The sequence below is a fragment of the Schistocerca cancellata genome, chromosome 4 (assembly GCF_023864275.1).
Source record: "Schistocerca cancellata isolate TAMUIC-IGC-003103 chromosome 4, iqSchCanc2.1, whole genome shotgun sequence".
Lineage (NCBI taxonomy): Eukaryota > Metazoa > Arthropoda > Insecta > Orthoptera > Acrididae > Schistocerca > Schistocerca cancellata.
The window spans coordinates 437,119,985-437,146,912 of record NC_064629.1 but is presented as its reverse complement, the minus strand read 5'-3'; positions in this window follow the sequence as shown (position 1 = coordinate 437,146,912).

Here is a 26,928-nt window from a genome sequence, read left to right as displayed (position 1 = left end):
GTAAATATAATAAACTCACATTTTTCAATAAAATGAAAACAATCTAAGAAAAATTCGAATGTAAAACTGATAAATATTAATTAGACACAGATAAAAAGTAATAGAAAGTTTAGTAACAAATGAGTAAAAAATAAATAAGAAAATATAAACTTCCTGGCAGATTAAAACTGTGCGCCGGACCGAGACTGGAACTCAGGACCTTTGCCTTTCACGGGCAAGTGCTCTACCAACTGAGCTACCGAAGCGCGACTCATGCTCAATCCTCACAGCCTTACCTTTGCCAGTACCTCGTCTTCTACCTTACAAATTTTACAGAAGCTCTCCTGCGAACCTTGCAGAACCAGCACTCCTGAAAGAAAGGATATGGGGAGACATGGCTTAGCCACAGCCTGGGGCATGTTTCTAGAATGAAATTTTCACTCTACAGCGGAGTGTGCGCTGATATGAAACTTCCTGGCAGATTACAACTGTGTGCTGGACCGAGACTCGAACTCTGGACCTTTGCCTTTCGCGGGCAAGTGCTCTACCGACTGAGCTACCCAAGCATGACTCACGCCCCGTCCTCACAGCTTTACTTCTGCCAGTATCTCGTCAACTACCTTCCAAACTTTACACAAGCTCTCCTGTGAACCTTGCAGAACTAGCACTTCTGAAAGGAGAGCTTCTGTAGAGTGAAAATTTCATTCTAAGAAAATAGAAAATTTTCAATGAACATAATAATATTTTATACAGGATTAGAATGAAAATATGACAGAAACGATTAGAAATGATAAAAAAAAGAACTGAATTTAAAATAAAAATGAATACAAGTTAGTAAGAATTAAGATTTTTCAATCATTAGAATCAAATTTTAATTAAGAATTATAATACAAAAATTGTTAAGATGTATTACAATGTGTAAAAAGTGGTCTGGAATTTAATTAAAAAAAGTCACAATGAATGAAGTAAAATTTTCCAGAATACAGTGACTTACATTGGTTTTAACAGGCAAGATTAATATAAGTGAATCATGCAATTAGTGGCTATGATACTGTTAACATACAATATTGGGAAAAGGAGTTAAAAGATAATATCACAGAGTGAATATACAATTACTTGAATGCAATTCACTAATTACATTACAAAAGGAAAATTCGCTAAAGACTGTACAAAATTAACTTGAAGAAGCATTATGAGATTAAATTTTTAACTCCATACATAAACCAATTACGTTATCTTAAAGATAAAATAGGTGATAAACAAATAAGTGAATTTATGTCTCAAAATGTTGTTGTTAATGGTAAAAGCATAATTAAAGATTTATCATTTAGGAATATCAACAACTTGTCAAGAGTGTTTGATAATTGTTTCTAAATAAATCATACTAATCAAGCAATATAATAGTTCTTTAAGCAAATTTTCTTTTTATAAGACTAGAAGATGAATTATAAAATGTTCCTGCAGATGTTAAAGTAATACTGCTTGTGGATTTGTTGTTAGAACCACTCAGAGCCCAATAATTATTCAATTTTTATTTCATATATGTGGATTCATTTGTAAAGAAATTAAACAACCTTATCATATTTAATTTGTTCCAGAAAACTATATGACTAGAATTAAATTTCATGTAACTAGTTGAGAATATTTAAATATGAGATTGGCGAACAAATCTGGTTGAAACTCAACAATTAATTTAAAATCATAATGGTAAAAGATAAAAATTATTTAATTAATGGGTATATGTAACAATTTTGAAGAAAGACAGTATTGAAATAAAATATAAAGGAACAAAAAACATAAGAAAAATTACTTTCACAATATTAAATTCATAAACGAAAAAAACTCGCTTTTAAAAATTTTAAAAATATTAATTTTTAATAACCTAATGAATTTTTGTCCTTATAAATAACAAGCAAAACAAAAAAGCTATGTGAAAACATTAGTGAGGGAGAATTAGGATCTTTATAAATTATCATTAATGCTTAATATCTAAATTCTATAGATGGTAAAAGAGTTTGTTTAGAACTTAATGATAAACTTAAAGTAATATTGCCTAGAGATTATTATATTCTAATCGATGAATATAACTTTCAGTTTTTACAGAAAGGTTTGTAAAATTTGAGTGGAAATCATAAATATTTACATTGCACCTGGAGCTCATGATTTTGTTAAAAGCAATTTTGACAATATATAAACTTCTTGGTTTTTGTAAATTGGAAAATTGAAAGTGATATTGTAAGTTAAATCGTCATAATACTAATATATTTATATTTAATCATAAAATAAGAAGCAAACAAACTGAAAGAAAAAAATGTACTCAATTACCGAATTCTAAAATTGACAATTTCAATGAACTTTTTAGAAAGTCAATCTAAAGCGTTGTATGATACAGTTCCCAATTATAAAATAAATTTTTGTCAAAAGGAAAATGTAATGTGACAGTTAAGCATAATCTAGTCAGATAAGGATTTAAAAAAGATAACCAACTATAAATTTAGAAAATAATATATTCACCCTAATCATTTCTTCAAGGATGTGAAACCAAAATTTAAGAAAATAGTTTAAGAAATATTAAAATTATTTAATGCTTTTAAAATAATTTTTAATGTAGTTATTGAATATAAATTTCTGAAAATTAATGAAGTTAAAGGATTTAGCATCAAACAGAAAATTATACCATTCTTACAGAAATTTATGTATATGTTGATGGTGTTAGGACAGCAACCAGCCACAAATTTACTTTGAGTTCCTTTATTCAAAGGAAACCGTTACCAGTTTCGAATCGTTGCGATTCATCATCAGACGGTTTACACGCTTTCTTTCTGACATTTGGTGTGTTTTTTATACATTAATTGTCCTAAAATATAAATAAAACATAATTACAAACACGCCACACACAGATGGTTGCATTGCAGATTTTCGTTGCATGTGACTTACGTGAAACGTCGGTTTCGAGTGATTGTTTCCATAACGTTCATCCAATCGATGTAAATGCATTTCCACTGCATCCTCGTTGTTGCACACGTAATAGTTCTCACTGTACACTTTAGATTTGTCACTGAGATCATTCCAACCACACACCACATGTTTTGGCACATACAAAGAGTTTACAAACATATGGGTGCCACAGATGCTATGATATATTGTAACATTTGACAATGATATCCTATGTTTGGAAAGGATCATATATTCTTTTACAAAACTGTAATGTCTTTTACATTAGTACAAAGAGAGATTGAATTTTTTATCTGTTATTGCTAATTTAATTATAAAGTTTTTTATATATATTTAGAAGTGTATAGGTAAAATAGTATATTATTTTATTACATTTGGCAGCATGAGAATTATAGTGACATATAAATTTTCTACTTGATCTGCAGATAGGTGTATTAATATTATTTGCTTTGGAGGCTGGAAAGTAATTTTTGGAAATTTTTCAGGAAAGGGGTGTTAGCCAATTCTGTTTGTTCGTTAAGGATATAGTCTGGGGTGCTGTTTTTGTGTGTGTATTTCTAATTCTTCTAGTATATTCATAGTGGCTCCTTTTTCTGTTAGATGCAAAATCTTTAAGTTGTCCTCAATGTTTCCCACTGAATGGCTTTCTTCAGCAATATGGGCTGCAAATGCTGATTTGTTCAAGTTACCAAGTCTTAGAGCGTCAATATGTTCTTTGTATCTAATTTCAAAACTTCTGCCTGTCTGTCCAATGTAGAATTTTGGGCATGTATCACATTTGAGTTTGTATATTCCTGACTTACGGTAGGGACTCTTGGAGGTGTTTACATCATGGATTACTTTTTGTTGTAATTTATTATTTGTGGAAAAACTGATTCTGATATTTTTCTTCTTTTTAAATAAGTTTGCTATTTGGTATGAAAGTGGGCCTATGTATGGGAGAGTAGCATATTTAGGTTTGGCTTCAGTGGCACACTGATTTGGCTTGAAGTGACTGCTGTGAAGTGGATCTGTGGGTTTTGTCTGCATTTTGTTGTGGAGTTTTTCTATTATTGTGGGTTTATATTCATTATTATGAGCAACTGTTTTAATTATATTGATTTCATTTTGTTGGTCTGTGTCATTCATTGGTACTTTTTTAATTCGGTGTAGCAACGTTCTGAAATATGCCATTTTTTGTTGGCGGGGGTGGCAAGATGAGTTGCTAATACTGACATCTGTGGTGGTAGGTTTTCTGTAAATACTGAATTGATGTTTATTGTTACTATTGCAAATTTTCAGGTCAAGAAAGTTAATGCTTTTATTAGTTTCATGTTCAACTGTGAATTTAATATTTTTGTGCATTTTGCTAAGATCTGCTGCTAATGTATCTATTTCATTGCTTGTACCATCAAAAAGCAGTATTGTATCATCAACATATCTTCTGTAGTATATTATTTTGTTTGAGATGTGCTGGTTGGCAGAAAAGAATTTTTGTTCTATATGGTTGATGTAGATGTCAGCCAATATCCCAGCTAAGCTAATTCCCATTGCCAAACCATCATGTTGTTGGTACAGTTTGTTGTTGAAGCTAAAGTAATCATGCTCTAGAATAAGTGAAAGTATTTCTATGAGTTCACAGATCTCTGCAACACTAATTTTCTTATATTTAAGCAGATTGTTTCTTATGATGTTAATAGTCTCTTTTACAGGGATGTTCGTGTACATGTTGACTATGTCTAGTGATGCTAATTTAGCTGTTGGTGGGATGTGGATGTCTTTAATTAAGCTTATGAGTTCATGTGTGTTATGTATGGTGTAGTTATTTTCAAATGTATAGTATTTGGTAATGAGGTCTTTTAATTTACGGCTTATGAAGTATGCAGGGCTGTTTCTTGAGTTAACAATCGGGCGGATGGGACAATTTTCTTTATGAATCTTTGGCTGTGCACGCAGTTTTGGTGCCGAGGGATTCATTGTTATGCAGTTACGTATTTCATATTTGTTCAGTAAAAAGTTACAGTTTTGTAGTAGCTTTCGGCGTTTAGTTTGGAATTTTACTGTAGGATCTGCCTTTATTTCAGTAATATTGTTGCTATGGAAGAATTGCAAGGTTTTCTCTACATATTCTCTTTCATGCATTATGATTAAAGAATTTCCTTTGTCAGCTTTTACTATGAGTGCTTTACTTTCAGACAGTTTGCTGTTAATATTTTTCAAATCTTTAAGTTCAGTGTTTTTGCGGGAATTATTTGTTTGAAGTTGTTTCATTATCAGTTTATTTGTCTTGTATGCAACTGCATTTATCTCACATGTGTCTAGTTTTGCTGTGTCACAAGCAAGTTTTGTGCAGGCTATGAGGTTTTTAACACTGTGATTATTGAGATTTGTTCCAATATTATGTTTCAGACCTTTATTTAATTAAGTGAGTTCACTGCTGCTAAATTGGACGTCAGTTGTATTAATGACTCTATCAAAAAATTTGTGTTGGCTTAGCTGTTTGTTATTATCAAACTCTGGATTGTTCATAGATTTTAAGGCTTCAATTTTCTTTTTGTGTTTGGATAGGATAATTTTTTGTTATTTGTCTACTTTATCATCTATGTGCTGTAGGATGTGCGAGAATTGTAAAGGTGAGAGGCTGTGTCCTAGCTGCAGATGCAAGTTGTACATGACATTGTTTAAGTGTTCTTTTTTCTTGTATTGCATTTTAATCTCTGTTTTTAGCCATATATTTTCACATTTCTGCTTAGCAAATCTGGCAGCTTTAGTTTTGCAGTTAATTTTGACTTTGACATATTTTGGGACTATTTTAAGTGACATACACTCTTTGTTGAATTTAATGTTAAGAGACGTTTTCATTAGGTTAATTTTATGTTTCTTGAAAGCATGTATATTACTCCTTACCTGGCGAGGTAAGCTTAATGCAATTTTGTCATATGATGACATGTTGGAGACCGTGGCTGTTTTTGAAGACAAATGTTGATGGTGTTAGGACAGCAACCAGCCACAAATTTACTTTGCGTTCCTTTATTCAAAGGAAACCATTACCGGTTTCGAATCGTTCCGATTCATCATCAGACGGTTTACACGCTTTCTTTCTGACATTTGGTGTGTTTATTTATACATTAATTGTCCTAAAATATAAATAAAACATAATTACAAACACGCCACACACAGATGGTTGCATTGCAGATTTTCGTTGCATGTGACTTACATGAAACGTCGGTTTCGAGTGATTGTTTCCATAACGTTCATCCAATCGATGTAAATGCATTTCCACTGCATCCTCGTTGTTGCACACGTAATAGTTCTCACTGTACACTTTAGATTTGTCACTGAGATCATTCCAACCACACACCACATGTTTTGGCACATACAAAGAGTTTACAAACATATGGGTGTCACAGATGCTATGATATATCGTAACATTTGACAATGATATCCTATGTTTGGAAAGGATCATATATTCTTTTACAAAACTGTAATGTCTTTTACATTAGTACAAAGAGAGATTGAATTTTTTATCTGTTATTGCTAATTTAATTATAAAGTTTTTTATATATATTTAGAAGTGTATAGGTAAAATAGTATATTATTTTATTACATTTGGCAGCATGAGAATTATAGTGACATATAAATTTTCTACTTGATCTGCAGATAGGTGTATTAATATTATTTGCTTTGGAGGCTGGAAAGTAATTTTTGGAAATTTTTCAGGAAAGGGGTGTTAGCCAATTCTGTTTGTTCGTTAAGGATATAGTCTGGGGTGCTGTTTTTGTGTGTGTGTATTTCTAATTCTTCTAGTATATTCATAGTGGCTCCTTTTTCTGTTAGATGCAAAATCTTTAAGTTGTCCTCAATGTTTCCCACTGAATGGCTTTCTTCAGCAATATGGGCTGCAAATGCTGATTTGTTCAAGTTACCAAGTCTTAGAGCGTCAATATGTTCTTTGTATCTAATTTCAAAACTTCTGCCTGTCTGTCCAATGTAGAATTTTGGGCATGTATCACATTTGAGTTTGTATATTCCTGACTTACGGTAGGGACTCTTGGAGGTGTTTACATCATGGATTACTTTTTGTTGTAATTTATTATTTGTGGAAAAGCTGATTCTGATATTTTTCTTCTTTTCAAATAAGTTTGCTATTTGGTATGAAAGTGGGCCTATGTATGGGAGAGTAGCATATTTAGGTTTGGCTTCAGTGGCACACTGATTTGGCTTGAAGTGACTGCTGTGAAGTGGATCTGTGGGTTTTGTCTGTGTTGTGGAGTTTTTCTATTATTGTGGGTTTATATTCATTATTATGAGCAACTGTTTTAATTATATTGATTTCATTTTGTTGGTCTGGTCTGGGGAAATTTATTCTAAAGTTAAAGGAATGAAGTTGTTAACTTCTGAAGAATCTTATAATAAATCTAAAAAATGTTATTTATATGAAAATTATGATATGAAAGATAATAAAATAGATAATCTCGATCATTTGACTGGAAAAATATAAATACATTAGATAATATAAGTAATTTACTATAAAAACTTCCTAGTTTTGTACCAATTTATTATGTTAATTTGTCATGATATTTGTTGCTTACTTGTAAAAGAACTTAGTTATGATGTTAAAGAAAAGGAGTCAGTACCAAATAATAAAAATTGATCCATTAGTTTTGGGAAAAGAAACATAATTTGAAAATCACATTTATTGTTAAATTTAAGTTTATAGCTTTAAACCATTATGAACTTTCTTCAAATTTAACAAGGAATCAAGTCGAAAATATACAATATTCCTTTTTGAAGAACAATTAAAAATCTATTACCTAAAACAGGAATGCATCTTCATGATGTTTATAATTGGTAGAAATTTGAAGTAACAAAATTTGTAGCAAAAAATGTATCTTGCAATAAAATAATAGACTATTAAAGAAGTGATGTAGGTGATAATAATACGGAATTAATTTGGGAAAAATTTAACATAAAAGTATTTATGAAACTCATGATTTGCATTTAAATCCTGATGTTTTATTATTTTCTGATGGTTTGAAAATTCTACATTATGATATATAGAAACATATGTTTTAGATTCGTCTTTGTGTCATATCTGGTTTGTCTTGGGATGTGAGATTAAAACTGACTGATCAACCACTTCAGTTATTACACTATTACATGATATTAATAATTGAGAAAAGAACAAGAGGTGGTCTATCTCTATGTTGTAAATGGTATGTAAAAGCGAATAATAAATATGTGAAAAATGTTTATCCAAAAAAGGAACTTATTAGTTTGAAAATTTAGATGAGTATAAAGTATATGGGAATGTTATCAGTCAATATTTATTGTACGGTGTGTTTTAATGGGATGAACCAAAAAATCGATTCTAAAATAATATGTCGAACTTTGAGGCACTTATGGAATAGGTTATATTTTCCATGTCGATTTTGGATATCTGAAAGAATAACTTCATTTTTATAAAGATTTACCATTAGCCCCAAAAAATATTTTACCAGGAATTAATGAAAGTAATATTAACTACTCTTATAATAAATACAAATACACAGTTCATTACACAAATCTTAAACAGTATCTATCTCTAGGAACGGAATTTACAAAAAAGGATTAAGTTTTTAAATGTAAAGTTTCTACTTGGTTAAAAAAGTATACAGATTAAAATACTGAAACTACAAAAAAGCAGAAAATGAATTTGAGAAACATTTCTACAAACTGATTAATAATTCGGTTTTTGGAAAAACTATGGTAAATGTTAGAAACAGAATCAATATAAAATTGGTCTCAGACCCAGGCAAATGAGATAAAGTAATAGTTAAATTTAATTTGAGGAGTTGAACAATATTTAATGATAAATTGGTTACTACCTATATGAATAAAACTTAAATTTTGTGTAAATAGCCTATTTGTATTGGAATTCCTATACTTGATATATCGAAAGAATTAATTCACCATTTTCACTATAATGTTATGAAGCCAAAATAGAGAGAAAATACTGAACTTCATTCTCCAGATACTTTCATGTATCTCTACAATTTAAAAACTGAAGCTTTTTATGAAGATATGAATTAAATGTTGTATTATTTTGATACAAGTAATTAAGAAAATAATAATATTTATAATATGCCTCTAGTAAATTCGAAATTAAAAGTAAAAATGAAAGGTGAGTGTAAGATAAAAATAATAGGAGAATGTTGTTTAAGAGTGAAAATATATTACAGTGAACAGTGCTTTATTTTTTTCCTATTCCTCTCAAAATAATAACAATGTTACTGTTCTCAGTATTTCCAGTCTGGAATACTGCAGCAACAACAAGCTCTCTGAATCATGTTATTACCACAGTCAACGCCTTCAGTCTTTGTTAAACTGGATGATAAATGAACATCAGCGTGTGTGTGTTTGTTTGTTTGTGTGTGTGTGTGTGTGTGTGTGTGTGTGTGTGTGTGTGTGTGTGTGGTGTATACCCTGTAACTTAGTTGATGACATATATTTTCTATAAATGCCCACTGCACACCACTAAATGATGTAGTCAGTAGAATGGCAGGGTGGGTGAATCATCCTCAATATCATGACTTTGTTGCAAGCAACTGGTCCTACGATAGTGTGGAAGAAGTTCAGACATAATATATGAGCGATAGCTGTAAGACCATCCTGTTGCGGAAAGACAAATGTTCTCATGTCCATGTTAACACACTCATGTGTAGTCCAAGCTGAGGGTGTATGTGTATTTTCAAAAACACTGTTTTAGCCAAAGTACTGGTTACTGCAAAAGATGCTACATAGTGTTGATGGTGTGACATAAATGACAAACTACCAACCTTCAACCAAAAACACTAAAGGCAAACACTGTGTTCATTTTTATGATCTTTCTGTGTAAAACAAGGGTAAAATTCTACGATATTTCTGTTTTGGTGGGCACATGGGTGTTGAAATGTTATTTGAGTCAAACATATTTCAGAATCCCAAAACAGTTGGTGAGGAATACTGCAAACCTCAATATAGCCTTCAAATAATACATTATAAATTTAAACCACATTTGCCAAGCACATACAGGAACAGATATTTCATTCAATGAATTTGTAAAGATATGTGAAGACTGCTGGACCCACACACAGCATAGGTTTCTTGTTATGGATAAAACAAGAAAACTGAATGACGGTAGGTATAAGCGTTACTTCCGGGAGTATATATATACACTCCTGGAAATGGAAAAAAGAACACATTGACACCGGTGTGTCAGACCCACCATACTTTCTCCGGACACTGCGAGAGGGCTGTACAAGCAATGATCACACGCACGGCACAGCGGACACACCAGGAACCGCGGTGTTGGCCGTCGAATGGCGCTAGCTGCGCAGCATTTGTGCACCGCCGCCGTCAGTGTCAGCCAGTTTGCCGTGGCATACGGAGCTCCATCGCAGTCTTTAACACTGGTAGCATGCCGCGACAGCGTGGACGTGAACCGTATGTGCAGTTGACGGACTTTGAGCGAGGGCGTATAGTGGGCATGCGGGAGGCCGGGTGGACGTACCGCCGAATTGCTCAACACGTGGGGCGTGAGGTCTCCACAGTACATCGATGTTATCGCCAGTGGTCGGCGGAAGGTGCACGTGCCCGTCGACCTGGGACCGGACCGCAGCGACGCACGGATGCACGCCAAGACCGTAGGATCCTACGCAGTGCCGTAGGGGACCGCACCGCCACTTCCCAGCAAATTAGGGACACTGTTGCTCCTGGGGTATCGGCGAGGACCATTCGCAACCGTCTCCATGAAGCTGGGCTACGGTCCCGCACACCGTTAGGCCGTCTTCCGCTCACGCCCCAACATCGTGCAGCCCGCCTCCAGTGGTGTCGCGACAGGCGTGAATGGAGGGACGAATGGAGACGTGTCGTCTTCAGCGATGAGAGTCGCTTCTGCCTTGGTGCCAATGTTGGTCGTATGCGTGTCTGGCGCCGTGCAGGTGAGCGCAACAATCAGGACTGCATACGACCGAGGCACACAGGGCCAACACCCGGCATCATGGTGTGGGGAGCGATCTCCTACACTGGCCGTACACCACTGGTGATCGTCGAGGGGACACTGAATAGTGCACGGTACATCCAAACCGTCGTCGAACCCATCGTTCTACCATTCCTAGACCGGCAAGGGAACTTGCTGTTCCAACAGGACAATGCACGTCCGCATGTATCCCGTGCCACCCAACGTGCTCTAGAAGGTGTAAGTCAACTACCCTGGCCAGCAAGATCTCCGGATCTGTCCCCCATTGAGCATGTTTGGGACTGGATGAAGCGTCGTCTCATGCGGTCTGCACGTCCAGCACGAACGCTGGTCCAACTGAGGCGCCAGGTTGGAAATGGCATGGCAAGCCGTTCCACAGGACTACATCCAGCATCTCTACGATCGTCTCCATGGGAGAATAGCAGCCTGCATTGCTGCGAAAGGTGGATATACACTGTACTAGTGCCGACATTGTGCATGCTCTGTTGCCTGTGTCTATGTGCCTGTGGTTCTGTCAGTGTGATCATGTGATGTATCTGACCCCAGGAATGTGTCAATAAAGTTTCCCCTTCCTGGGACAATGAATTCACGGTGTTCTTATTTCAATTTCCAGGAGTGTATGTATATATATATATATATATATATGAGCCGAGTGCCCACTCATGTACCGCTAATGACCGCACGACACGAAGATTTATGCCCCTCCTGGACCCATCAACACCGACATTGGACTGTTGATGACTGGGAACGTGTTACCTGGTCGGTCGAGTCTCGTTTCAAATTATATCGAGCGGATGGACGTGTACGGGTATGGAGACAACCTCATCAATTCATGGACCCTGCATGCCAGCAGGGAATTCTTGAAGCTGGCGGAGGCTCTGTAACGGTGTGGGACGTGCGAAGTTGGAGTGATATGGGACCTTTGATACGTCTAGATACGACTCTGACAGGTGACACGTAAGTAAGCATCCGGACTGATCACCTGCATCCACTCATGTCCATTGTGCATAACGACAGACTTGGGCAATTCCAGCAGGAAAACCCGACAACCCACACGTCAAAAATTGCTACAGAGTGGCTCCAGGAACACTCTTCTGAGTTTTAAACACTTCCGCTGGCTACCAAAGTCCCCAGACATGAAGATTATTGAGCATATCCGGGATGCTCTGCAACGTGCTGTTCGAGAGATATCTCCAACCCCTCATAGTCGTACGGATTTAAGGACAGGCCTAAAGGAATCATGGTGTCAGTTCCCTCCAGCACTACTTCAGACATTAGTCGAGTCCATACCACGTCATGTTGCGTCACTTCCGCGTGCACGATTTTAGGCAGGTGTACGAGTTTTTTTGGCTCTTCAGTGCATTTGACGACGTACAAGTTCGCACATGTGTCGCGCAGTCCACACGAGAGGATGGGTATATGTAGACAGAGAATTTACATTTACATGGATGGCAAATTTCAGCCTCTCGAAAGTAACGTTAAGGATCTAAATATGTATATCCGGAGCCTATTGAGATTGATCAACGAGTTAGGTGCTATGGTTACTTCCCTTGAAAAGAACGTAAACGACGTAACTGTGAAAGTTGATAGAATGGGGCGAAATGTTTACAAGGTGCTGTCTGTGAATTAGTTTGCTTGGATTGAGAGCAGACACTGAGAGAAACCTTTAAACCAGTTACTGAATCTTACAATGAACTCACAGCGAAATTATGCAATGACGACGAAGTTGCTGATTTCATTAACTGCAACAGTGATAATAGGATGGACAAAATATTTGGTTTCAGTGCTGAAAAACCCTACATGTTAGGTGCAGAGCCTATAAATGTAAATGGGAAAACAGTACAGATAGATGATAAGGAATTTCAAAAACAGCTGGCCTAATGAATCTCATTTTCCGAAATCCCGAAAAATTTGTAAATTATTCTCTCAAAGATCTGGAGATATGCGAAATACAAAACCACTGTAAGATCAATATTAGATGCGCGATATAGCACTGCTGACGATTTTGACATCCAACATAAAAGAGTCATCCATAGACATCTGCAGGATCAAGTACCACTGCTCATCGCATCAGCTGCTGCTAGTAATACTCCTCATTCGAAAAAAGTTCTTTCAATAATTTTCAAGCTTAGAGAAAGAGGTATAATCAAATAAGAATGGAGACAGTTAGAGAGCTGCAAAAACCAGCACGTAAAACACGTGTTATGATTAAAGGTTTGGATGACTTATGGCTAGCTGATCTTTTAGATATGAGGGAATATTCACATGTGAATAACGGATTCAAACATATTTGAACGGTTCTGGATACATACTCTAAATTTGCCTGGGCAGTACCTGTTAAAACAAAAACAGGAAGGGATCTTGCATGGGTATTTGAGCGTTTGTTGCGGACAGGGACTAACTGATGTCTAGCCAACTTTCAAACCGATCAAGAGGGACAGTTTTACAACAGGTACTTCAAGACTGAGATGCAGCGGTATGGAATACATCACCATGCAACACTCATCCCCCCCCCCCCCCCACTCCTGCTGAAGACGAGTATCGTGGAATGTCTGAACAGAACAATAAAAGATCAAATGTGGATGCATTTTAACCTTCGCGATTGATACAAATGGACAGATATACTCCCAGAAATAATTGCATAGTATAATAGAACCAAATATAGCACAGTAAAAATGAGACCAATCAATATTTGTGATAATGGACTCATAGATACCGTGTACTATCGTATTAAAATGCTGAATCCATGTAAACAGAAATGTAATGTAGGTGATTCGCTGCGTATCTCAAAACACAAGACACTATTTGAGACGTCATACCTACCAAACTGATCGAGTGAGATATTCAGAGTTTCCAAAGCGCAGAGAACAAATTCCAGAGTTTAAATCTTAAATGACAGCGTTAACAGTGATGCTTTTAGTCGGAGGAATTGCAGAAGATCTCAGAACCACATGTGTGGCTTGTTTTTCCTGCAACACGGAAGAGCTGGATTGACGCTGACGATTTGCTGTATAATGCGGTGCACAGAGCACAACCAGCACAGTAGCATAACATGCACGACAGGAGACACATTATAGGAGGTTCAACTTCCAGTTGAATTGCACATTACAGGGGATAAATATTGTGGACCTGGTACAAAGCTTCAAAAACGTGTGGCTCATGGCTATAAGGGGACTAACCAGTTTGACGAGGCGTGTTTGGAACACGACATTTCCTACGGAAAACATAAAGATCTCCCAACGCTGCAGATCGAATTTTAGCTGATGAAGCCTCGGCAATACACACAGGAAAGGATAATTATATACGGCAGCGCACTGCAGCAATTGTAATTGACAAAACCGTAGGTGGTAGAATTAATTTCGGCTTATGTGTTAATTTCAGTCAAGTTACGAACGCTGCATATCGTTCACTGAAGAAGAAGAAGACAATGAAGAAGAAGAAGAAGAAGAATAAGAAGAATCCAGGGCAGGGGTGCTCAAAAAACTATATCCTGACAGCAATGTATGTAGCTGCAAGCCCTCTGAAGCATAAAGGAGGGGTTAGAGCATACCAGTTTCTGCCGATACCCTAGACATCAAGTGAAGTTATCCCCTTTCACGTTCCTGCCCTCGCACATCTACCAGCGATCGGTTCATTGTCTGGTGGTATTGCGGCTATTGTCACAACAGTCAAGAACGCACAGAACTCCCAGGAGCATCTAGAGGGAGCACGAAGACATAACCGCTTTATGGAAGCACTAGCCATCGGAAAAGGACTGTACCTGAAACCATACAAGAAAACAGGAAGTCTCTTCGGGAATTTAAAAAAAAACCGATAACAATCCTACCGGATAGACTGCTTACAAATATAGATTTGCTCAAGTTTCTTAGGAAAAAATTTAATATTCCAAGATTCCGCGGTGTGTTTACGCAGGATACATTACCGAAGACTGTGTGGAAACCACAGCATGTGGTATTTTGGATTTAGATGTTGCTGGAACAAAAAACAAATAATGTTTAGTATTTCGACTGGTTTGAAGACCTTCAACCACCTTAAGAGTTATGACGATACTTCACCGGCAGAAGGCAAGTTTTCTACAATTTTCATCGCTACCAAAGCTTTAATACTTATCTGTGTGGGCATCTATGCATCATGTTCCTTTGGAGAAGCAGGTACAAAGAGGTGCATTACGCATCCACTCGTCAGTTGAGGTTCAGATGCATTGTCGTATACTCTGACTTTAAAATAACGATCGTCAATATTACGCGCGAATTACTTCCCACCGACCGATTTACGTAATGGAAGGTGGAGTTTTGCGCTGACTGGACTGGAGACATACAACAGGATTGCAAATATCACAGATGCTAACATTAAAGTTCAACTGGAAATTAATGGGAGAAAAGGAATTGTGGAAATAGATCCTATTGCATACGATACTGACGATTTAAATGACGTTTTAAGACACACTGGAAACGGGATTGTGCTGCGTGCAAACACAAGTGCACTAAAATCCGAAATAAATGCACAAAATGCAACTGGCTTTAAGCAGAAAGGTTCAATAGGGCATCTACTGGGCTTCACAAAAGGACAGGTTCTGAAGAAGGATCCTAATACGTTTTACAGATACGATCAGTCTTTGGATATACTTCCTGTCAGTACAATCCGTGTCGCGTGTAACATTGCAACGAACTCCTATCTCAGCAAAAGATTGATTCAAGCAATTTACAGATTCTTCTCATCAGTTGGAATTGGGTATAGATCGTTGAGACCCCTAACAATTCTATATACCTCCCAGTAACAGTTCAGACATTGGACTACATGGAGCCGCGTATTGTGGATCAGGACAATAAAATTGTCGACTTTCGTGGTGAGGAAATCATTGTACCACTACATCCAAAGTGGGACTAGCAGTGCCCTCGAACGTGCAGAGACTTGTCGAAGACAGAAGTGACGGCAACTACCATCAACTTGCTGGAACGTGTTGGAGACCAGAAGTGGTGGTGACCTTCAACCAGTCAGGACTCGCAGCAGACTCCAGATTCCCAGCGTCTATGCACTGCGAACGAGGATGGCATGAATATAAGGTACAAAACCGCCGCTCACAATTCGCAGTGTGAAACTTCACAACAGAGCAAACTTGCAAACTACGAGTTTCTTAAAATAGTAGGTTTGGAAACTCACAATCAGTTCGCGATATAACTAACCTAGTAGAACGTGATATATTACGTCAGGAATACTTCTCACATAAACCTTATGCCCCAACTACGTTTAACAAGAACAACCAAATTAGGACTGTCATCCAACACCGAGACGTTTTAACCCTCCCACGCAAGTGTTTCATATATCTCGATGGATCATTTACGAAAAGGAATGGAAGTACTCCTTACATGTAATACCTTAGCGTTATTGTTTCATGAGATTCAATATGAATATAATAGGGTCGATACTAACCGTCGCGCAATGTAGGCATGGCATCAACTCTCAAAACGTACGTCTCTGCCTCTCCCTCGGATCTGAACGATTTATGAAATGCTGGATGGTTCATAGGTGAGCCAGTGGGTAGAACAGCGGCAGAGTACAGGAGTTTTACTACATGTAAACCTCTAAAACTGCTTATAGGATACTTTGAAGGCATACAACGAATTGTTATGAATGCTAAACAGGAACTTATTCTGGTATGGGGGGCAATGGATAACAGCTCATATAGTGACTGAGCTCAAGAAGAGAGCGAGATTACCATATATAAAACAGGATGGGAAATGCACACATCACTGTATCAGATGTGCAGTGTTTGAATCTTTTAAAAGTATCGAATGCTGGGGTTTTGTATCATTAACTTTCTGTACATGGGGGCATTTCTAGTAGACAGTGCTTCTGGCTGCAAACAGACAACCATGGGCTATTAAAACCTCTGTTGAACTGGAGACTCCCAGATTCATCGTACTTGCATTTCAGACCAATAGAAGAGGGAATGGAGCTAATGATTCCACCTAATTCGAAAATTGCAGGTTATCTAATGCTAGAGTCTACCTCAACTCCGATTTCTACCCATATGATAATTAGCACCTGCGATAAGATGATGCAAGGAAATGAATATGAGTCCTTAGCAAATTTCCAAAAATACACTGTAACGTATGATCTAGTTTTACGTGACTGTGCTATTAACTATTGCCTACTCACTAGTGTTGTGCAATGAGGTGTATAAATGAACAACTGCTGCACCATACCCAGAGCGTTTCACAGTGGCGTCTCAAGGTGTTAACATCATTGCAGATGTTCAGGGTTTCTATCATGATTCGTGCACACAGTTCATATTTAAAAATGTTGCATTCATAGCATACACACAACATGCCAGTATAATATCTCTCAAGGATGTGAAGTGTGCTAAAACATGGAGGAGCGCAAAGTGGTTAACACGTTTCTACCATGGAATTCATTGGGATGATCCTGGAATACCCTATAAAGATACAGTGACATCGCTTCGATTTTTCGATCACATGCATACCAATATCTACATCAAAGGTGAGAAGATCATATGGATGCATCAAAACTTCGAGTTTGCTACTATTCAAGGCCAGGAATTCTACAGGTGTTCTGCTCTCCATTGACTCAAGAAGTAGAAGAAGATGTGTGAAAGTAGTGTTGTGTCTACTTATGAAAATGTAAAATTACTTTTAAGTTGGATTAAAAGTAAATGATTTTTTCACCTCACAATCTGTATGTGGTTTCTTTCACATTTTGTTAGGATCTAACTTATCCAGATACCATATCTGTGGTTCTCCTGAAGCACAGGAGATATAATTTAGACATGTTTACTGTGTGTCTCTGGGAGCGGACATGCCCATGTCCCACCTGCTCCCATAACGAAAAAATGGTTCAAATGGCTCTGAGCACTATGGGACTTAACATCTCTGGTCATCAGTCCCCTAGAACTTAGAACTACTTAAACCTAACTAACCAACGACATCACACACATCCATGCCCGAGGCAGGATTCGAACCTGTGACCGTAGCGGTCACGCGGTTCCAGACTGAAGCGCCTAGAACCGCACGGCCACACCGGCCGGCCCCATAACGAAACACGTACTGCACGACAGGCACAATCCCATGCAACCAATACATATATTTTGTTATCCTCCATCTTTAACTACACCTTCATGTTCAAAACTAATGTCATTTGTGTCTTTGACATCCTTTATACTGTATATACAACTGCGAAAAGGTTTCCTCTTAACAACAGAGACGTATGGTAACGAATTTTTCCCTTCATTCAGTTCTCACAGATAAAATTTGATTCTTGAGACACAATTTACGTCTTGAGGTACAGTTTGTTTCTTGAGATACAATTTGATTCTAATAGTTCAATGCAGAGATACTAATAACTATAGCTTGATACAGTTTTGTTCTAATATTTTCAGTGTAGAGATACTTAAAACTTACATACTATTATTGGAAAAGGAGAAACCTTCCTCAGTCCACCAAACAGTAGTAGCACTGGTTCAGAATATTTTTACAATTTTCCAGTTCATAGTACCAGTGGCTGAGAATATTTTTTCAGTTTTCCAGGGCATAGTAGCACAGGCTGAGAATATTTTCTAGATAGACTGGGATCTATCTACACTAAAAAGTAATCCGACTGAATGGATAGAAGCAGATGAGTTGGGTTATTGTTGGGGATGAGACCAAACAGCGAGGTCAACGGTCTCATCGGATTAGGGAAGGACGCGGAAGGAAGTCGGCCGTGCCATTTGAAAGAAACCATCCCGACATTAGCCTGGAACGATTTAGGGATATCACGGAAAACCTAAATCAGGATCGCTGGACGCCGGATTGAACCGTCGTCGTCCGGAATGCGAGTCTACTGTGCTAACCACTGCGCCACCTCACTCGGTGGAAGTAGATGAAACTTAAACACTAGACCATTTAGAAGATACACATTTTCCCAGCACACATGGTGTGCATATATTCACAAAAGTATACAGTTAGCATATATATATTTACGCACACACCGCACGCACGCACGCACGCACACACACACACACACACACACACACACACACACACACATAATATATATACACGCACACACACACACACACACACACACACATACACACACACATATATATATATATATATATATATATATATATATATATATATATATATATATACACTAAAATATTTGCACTATGATAAATGAGCCATACTATCCAACCTACATACAATATTCACAACCACTATCCACCCCCCCTCTCTCTCTCTCTCTCTCTCTCTCTCTCCCTCTCTCTCGTTCACATACCATTCTCATCAACTTAATAGTGTGAGTACAGGTAAGTTTCAATCCCATTATCACAAATAACTCGCTTATCATAATGAACAAACAAACCAATTTTAGACTACAGCACAATGTACACTTCACGCCCTCGAGACCAAATACTGGTTTGCTGCAACATGTGCGGCGGTTGCAGTGGAGCAACCCAAACACCTCTGGACAGGCACTGCAAGCAGTCTTCATTCTCGAGGGCTCTTGATGCCGCACAACGCACATTCTTTGCCAACTTTTTCACACCTTCAAATGTGCTATATGCATACATCTTGGATCTTAGAGGCACAAACTCCACAATCGGTGGCCCATTCGCCTCATCTACCATTACACTGATAACCTTTTTCTGTGGAACACTACCATAAGGATTATCGACCGTGTATGAAGACATCTCTAATTATTCACCGTGCCACTTCATTACTTCATACGGATTGCAGTTCTTCACCCAATAAATGAAGCTATTATATCCATACAAAGTAATCTAGGATCAGCGAAATGAGTTTTCCCAAACTCATAATGGAAGCGGTACATGTGGAATTTTGACAGGTCTAGTATTCACATAGGCAGGTTTCATGAACTCTACTGCAGCCTTCGACATCTCCGCTGCAACTAAATTCTTGTTGAAGATAGCGATCTGTTTGAAATTTGGTTTGGTGGTGCACTTCCTTACGCCCCAACACCCATCACACGACCTAATAAGAATTTTGGGATATTTTCTCAAACTTTCCATTGTCTTTTCGAAAATTGCTTTGTTCATCAATTTATCAAAATCTTTTTCGAAATCATTTTTCGCGGACCTTCTCTGTTTCTTATTTAAATCAATATACTCCTTCAACTAGGTGACTGCTTGAAAGAAATAGAGCGCCAAACTAGTTCCATGCCTAAATCGAGACATTGCTGGAGATTTCTGTAATGTAGGATGTATCTCTGCTTGTTCCCAAGCGTTGTCATCTACTTGGGGAAGGTCCCACCCAGTGTAACTAATTGCTCTGGAAACAGTGGCAAATCACTTTGGGCGTCATGCAAACTATTACGGTATACGAAGTCTCCCTCCACAACATACTCTACTCCAGAATCAGCCGCCACACCCTTGATTTTTCCACCTAATACGTTGCTTTAATTTTCGGGCACCCATCGAAATTCGCCAATCGGTAGCGACTGTTGCACAGCATGCCCGTATATGTTACTGACATCTAAGAGCATGATGTAGGCCAGATCAAGGCATCCTTTCACTCATACAAGTGTCATTCGTCTGACATGTCTATGCACATGCTGGCAAAGTCCCCAACGGATCCATCGCTAAGGAAAAGAAGCATGTCAGTATCAGTCAAAAGCTCAATGTTGACTTTCCTTTTCTTGAGTATGGTGTCCCAAGACAATCCTGGTGCTTTGTAATAAAAGGCAGAATCCAGAGAATTTGTGGTCATGCATACACCCCGGAATGTCTCGAAAACAACCATTAGCAAACGCACATCTGTGTCCATATAAAGACTTGCATACTCACCCAAATTTGGAATGTTAAACTCCTGCCAAACATTCACAGCATCTTATACGCTCCATTCGATATGGCATCTCCTGTAAGGTTGCTGGAGAACGCAGTTATGTCGGGTAATCTGGTTTCGTCGAGTTTCCCTTTACATATTGGCACTGGAATACCCGCTTCCTCTTCACAAACTGAAACTTTGCGTCTTTGGGTTATGCAACTTGGGTATCGGGCATATCCTCCTGAGGCAATGTTTCAACAAGCTTCTAGAGTGGCGCCTGCATAAAGCATAGTGAGTCGAGGAAGCAGAGCGTAGTTCTTGGTGTTATTCATTTGGAGAGTGATACATATTTCTCGACACTCTCAGGCGGGACACAGACCTGATCATTCTTAATAGCGAAATCAGCCAAATTCTTAGTGATAATGTGAGCATCATACCCGCTTAGATGGTGGGAAAAGACAGGTGTGTGTCATGGTAACTAAGATTTCGGGTTACATATGTTATGGGCAGCACCATGGAACTTCCCAGTTAGGTGACAATGATCCTTATGAGCAGAGATATGACAGTCAACCGCCTTCTAGTACAAATTATTATTCTCCTTTGACTCGATCATGGGAATGTTGGTGCTATAAAGCTTATCAACCACCCTTGAGAATTTCACAAGCTCGGTGAGCAACCAAATCACAGAATTATTCCCGGCGTATGATTTGTGATGGTTGAGATTCGAATCATATGTACACACATACGAGCTGGTACGCTGCCGCATATGATATGTGTTTTTCTGTGAAGGTGGTATGTGAGACTGTAGGGTCGCCTTCACACAGGAGCGAGGAGACATTCGAAATCAGGGTAAACTCAATGGGGCATCGTTGCTATTGGTGTTTGTTCTTAAACTTTAAGAATTTATTTTCCTCCGTAGGTATTGTAAGACACACTGGTTTCCTGGTAAAACAATCAACCTGATGTTCTACTAAAAACTCGCTTGTGGGAAAGGAATGCAGATAACAGTAAATATGCTGTTTATGCCTATGTTTACTCAAGTCGGAGAATAGGAGGTGGGACATGTCCTTCATCCAACAGTAATGATATTTGCCTTTCCCCTCATTTTTCTCATCTGAGAATAGCAGCATGTTCACATGCATTTTACGCTGACCTGCAAATTTTGGGAAATGGATGGGTCCGACGACTCTGTCAGAAACCTTACAATAATCTGTCTTGCAGTTATGTGGGGTATAAACATGAACCGATATATCAGTATTCTGCGCCTCAGATTTAGATATATCCTGGGATTCAATGGAAAACTCAGTACCATAAAAGCTATAAAATCGATGAATGTCAATACCTCCGCCATATCGAGACGTATGCAGTGGATGTTTCTTATAATTTCTTTCTCAAACCAGGATCTACGACGCAAAGCAACACTGATCTTCATTTTGGACATTAATAAGTGCCCGCTTGGGTGCTATATCATCAGGTAGCTTGACACAGCTGGACCGTCCTTTGACTGAATCATGGACATGCATGTGGATATCGAGGTGTATTACTTGGCTGTGTTCTTTACCTGAGCCTTTAAACTGCATCTCAGAAAACTTGTATAACACTCAAGATGACATTTTGAAACCAAGTAACCATTAAGGTGCTCCATGATACCACCCCCATTTCTCCCCCAAATGTAGACGATACTGGTATCCGCAGCAGCACCTCCTTGTTTGCGGGGATGTGTGAGCTCACAGCACAACAATGCACAGTAGTTAATGCAGGGGTACTATGGATGATTAATAAGGAGAGTGAGCTCTCTCTCCAGCAGGGGAAGGTGCACTCTTAGAAACTCTACTTGATGTTTGTAGCATTCAGCTGCGTTCTCAGTCCTGGAGAATGAGATTCGCTCGTCAAAAGTGTCCTCAATCATCATGGAGTTTAACTCTGGCATGACGGTACTGACTTGGTGCTGATCACTGTTAGGAAGGGAGATGGAGCTGCTGCCAACCGTTGAAACACTATGGTTAATGCTGGGTTGCTGTTGACGGTCTTCATTACCCCAACGAGAACAGCTGAGCTGGGGCGACGCACATCTGCCTGATGGTGGTGATACTGGTCGACCTTCATTAGGCAAGTGGGACCAGCTGGAATGGGGTGATGAATGTTTGTTAGATGGTGCAGCTACCCCAGACCAAATTGCTTGTGCTGGTGTTCTGGCTGCCAGAGGAGTTAGCATCGCCTATGGACGCCAAAGTAAGATGGGAGCTTCGGCTGGGCGTCGGCGTCGGCGGCTATCTGTGTGGCTGCAAGCCTCATGCTGCAGGATGCCACGTATTGGTGTTACCGTCTGGCTCCTCACCCGAGTGTACTGTACCTGATTCCCAGACACCTGAAGATGATCTTTCTCCGCAGAGATTTGCATCACCTGGGATTTGTATAGCCCAGTAGGGCATTGCTGGGGATTGGCATTCACAGTACCACCGTTGGCACCACATCTACAAGCACAAGTCACCTAACTGCCGTAAATTCCGGGCAGGGGGGGCGATGAGCTCTGACACCACGTTGAGTCACATCCAAGATGTGTTCGATCGGGTTCAGATCTGGCGAGTTGGAGACCAGCACATCAATTTGAACTCGCCACTGTGTTCCTAAAAACCACTCCATCACACTCCAGGCTTTGTGACATGGTGAATCATCTTGTTGAAAAATTCCACTGTGGTTGGGAAACATGATCGTCATGGAGCGGTGTACGTGGTCTGCAACCACTGTACGATACACCTTAACCATCATGGTGCCTCGTACGAGCTTCACTAGACCCACAGATGCCCACATGAATGTTCTCTAGAGCACAATGGAGCCCCCGCCAGCTTGTGCCCGTCCTGCAGTACAGGTGTCATGGAGCTGTTCCCCTGAGAGACGACGGATTCACGCTCTCCAATCGACGTGATGAAGAAGGTATGGAATTCAGAATGAGATTTTCACTCTGCGGCGGAGTGTGCGCTGATATGAAACTTCCTGGCAGATTAAAACTGTGTGCCGGACCGAGACTCGAACTCGGGACCAAGGTAGGAGACGAGGTACTGGCAGAAGTAAAGCTTTGAGGACGGAGCGAGAGTCGTGCTTGGGTAGTTGGTAGAGCACTTGCCCGCAAAAGGTCCCGAGTTCGAGTCTCGGGCCGGCACACAGTTTTAATCTGCCAGGAAGTTTCAAGGTATGGAATTTATCAGACCATGCAACGCTCTGCCACTGCGCCAACGTCCAGTACCGATGGTCGTATGCCCATTTCAGTCATAGTTGCCGAAGTCGTTGTGTTAACATTGGCACATGCACGGGTCGTCGGTTGTGGAGGCCTATCGTTAGGAGTGTTTGGTGCATTCAGACACACTTGTATTCTGCCCAGCATTAAAATCTGATGTTAGTTCCGCCTGTCCTGTTTTACCAGTCTGGCCGGCCTACGATGTCCGACATCTGTAATGAAGGGTGGCCATTCAAATCCACGACGTCTGGACATGGTTTCACCTCGGTTTCGCCATGTGGTGAAGACAACAAGCACTCCTCGAACACCCGACAAGTCCTGCACTTTCCAAAATGCTCGTGCCTAGACTTCGGGCCATCACATTCTGTCGTTGGTAAAACTCAGATAGATCGCGTGCCTTTCCCTTTTTACACATGGACAGCACGCTCACTGATACTACATGCACCGTGCGCGTGTCTGGCTAGCAGTCATTCCTCGATAGGTGGCGCTGCTATCCCCTGGACGGAGTGGTTAGCACACTGGACTCGCATTCGGGAGGACGACGGTTCAATCCCGCCTCCGGCCATCCTGAATGAGGTTTTCCGTGATTTCCCTAAATCGCTCCAGGCAAATGCCGGGATGGTTCCTCTGAAAGGGCACGGCCGACTTCCTTCCCAGTCCTTCCCTGATCCGACGAGACCGATGACCCCGCAGTTTGGTCTCCTCCCACAAACAACCCACCCCTGGACGGGTTCATGTCGATAGTAGGTTGGTGGTCATAATATTCTGGCTGATCAGCGTATAGAAAACAGTGTCTTCTGCAAGAAGCCTCACGGGTTTTCCGACGTTATCCACTAGAACATTCATATATATTGTACTGGCAATGGTTCCATAACCACTTCCTTGGGGTATTTCGGAAATTACTTTTACCTGTGTCGATTTTATTGTGTAAAGAAGGGCATACTGAGCTTTGTCAGCAAGGAAGTGATGAACCATATTACAAATCTGGTCCGATGCTCGGCAATCTCGTATTTTGCTTACTAAACGACAGTGAAGAATTGTATCAAAAGCCTTTCGGTAGGCAAGGCTACAGGCGGTGTTAGATTGTATTATAGTGATATCTTCTCTGGGCGCCAATATTTTTGTCCATTGTGTTTTTCTGTGTGTGCCAACGGCCTTCCCGCAGTGGTAACACCGGTTCAGGCCAGATCACCGAAGTTAGGCGCTGTCGAGCTGGGCTAGCACTTGGATGGGTGACCATCCGGTCTGTCGAGCACTGCTGGCAAGCGGGGCGCACTCAGCCCCTGTGAGGGAAACTGAGGAGCTACTTGACTGAGAAGTAGCGCCTCCGGTCTAGTAAACTGACATACGGCCGGGAGAGTGGTGTGCTGACCACATGTCTTTGGGCCTTCCAAGGCCTATTTGGACGGAGTTTAGTTTTTAATTTTATTTTTTCTGTGTAAATCATTATGCCTTCCTCTTACATGGTATTCCAGATAATGATACAGCCAATTGTGATATTTGTATAATGCCAGTGATTGTTGACATGAACAATTGTTCACTTGTAACTAATGCTGGCTATTTAGGTGACATGGTCTAAATCCAACAAATATTACAAGAAAATCGTAGCCATCTGTGACCACTGGCTTCACCGTTAATATAAGGTGGTTAGGATTATCGTATGTCCAATACAGAATGAAAATGTCAGGGTAGTGGTTGCGTCGTTTCTTTCTATACCCCCCAACTCCCGCTTGCAGTCAGACGCCGCGAGCTACGAGCCTTATTGAAATTAAAAACATGAAACAGATTTGTACAAAGTTCTCTATTGGAGAACGTGATGTATGAGCGTAATGAGGCATCTGTAAATGGATGAGATGTCGTTGGCAGCACAACTGAACACCTGTCGCAACCTTCAGGTAGATTACAACTGGACTTGATAATAACGTAATACGCAAAGTTCCAGACGTTAAGACGTTATTGATGAGACATTTAAACACGACGTTAAAAAGAGACTTAGAAGGTCGGAAATTTTCGACTCAGAGGACTCTAAGCTGTGTAGTAAAAATGAAATATCCATTATTAATCACATCGACGTTCATGTACGTTCAACCTTAACCTTCCTTCCTTTCTTTCCGTGTCACATACTTATAAGTTGTGAATTATCATCTGCAGATCTCGAATCCGTCTAAGGAGCGCATCGATCGATAGCAAAACGCATGAGAAAAGCGATAAAATGTGGGAATTATAACAGTGACGTATCGGGATATTACTGCTACTCACCAACAACTATATCATTGAATCTAACTCTCACTCAACATTCAAGAAAGGAAAGAAACACGTTAACTCTCAGGGTGCTAGACAATAGTAATAAATACGATAATACAGTTTCCCGGTCACAGAAACCTCCCTAGGGTACTTCGTGAAACTCATTTGATGAGTGTGTGCAATACTTCGAGCTGATCTGGGGAAAAGATCCACAGTCTCCGTTCCAATTGTGAAAGGTAGAATTGATGAAACGATTGTGGCAGTGTTAAAATACTTAAAATACTAAAGTGGGAATTTGATTCCAAAACCCTTAGGTCCAAAAATTTGCAGCCACAAAATTTAAAGAAATGACAATGTCTTGGATTGAAACAGTGATCTTTTCGGAGAAATGTAATGTCTGCGCTCTAAACCTCGAAATCTTGGCCAAAAAATCATGCATGTATGAAATTTTGAAAACAAATGGCGACTTTGGGAATCGAGTCCGAAACCTGGGACGCAATGCTGCTAGCCGGAAGTAACGAGATACTTCAGAATTCGATCAAAAATAAAACAGGAAAAGTAATAACATCATACAATTCTTGAAAACATCCTGCCATTAGAAGCGAAAGCCGCACCTGTGTAATGCTCGGTAAATATAGAAATAGCGGAAAATACCCTCAACATCGTTATTTAAGAAAAACCGTTGTACCGGGAGTTCAGCCTCGAACTCCAAGTCACAGTTTTCGGTTTGAAGTAACTGTCCGCTATTT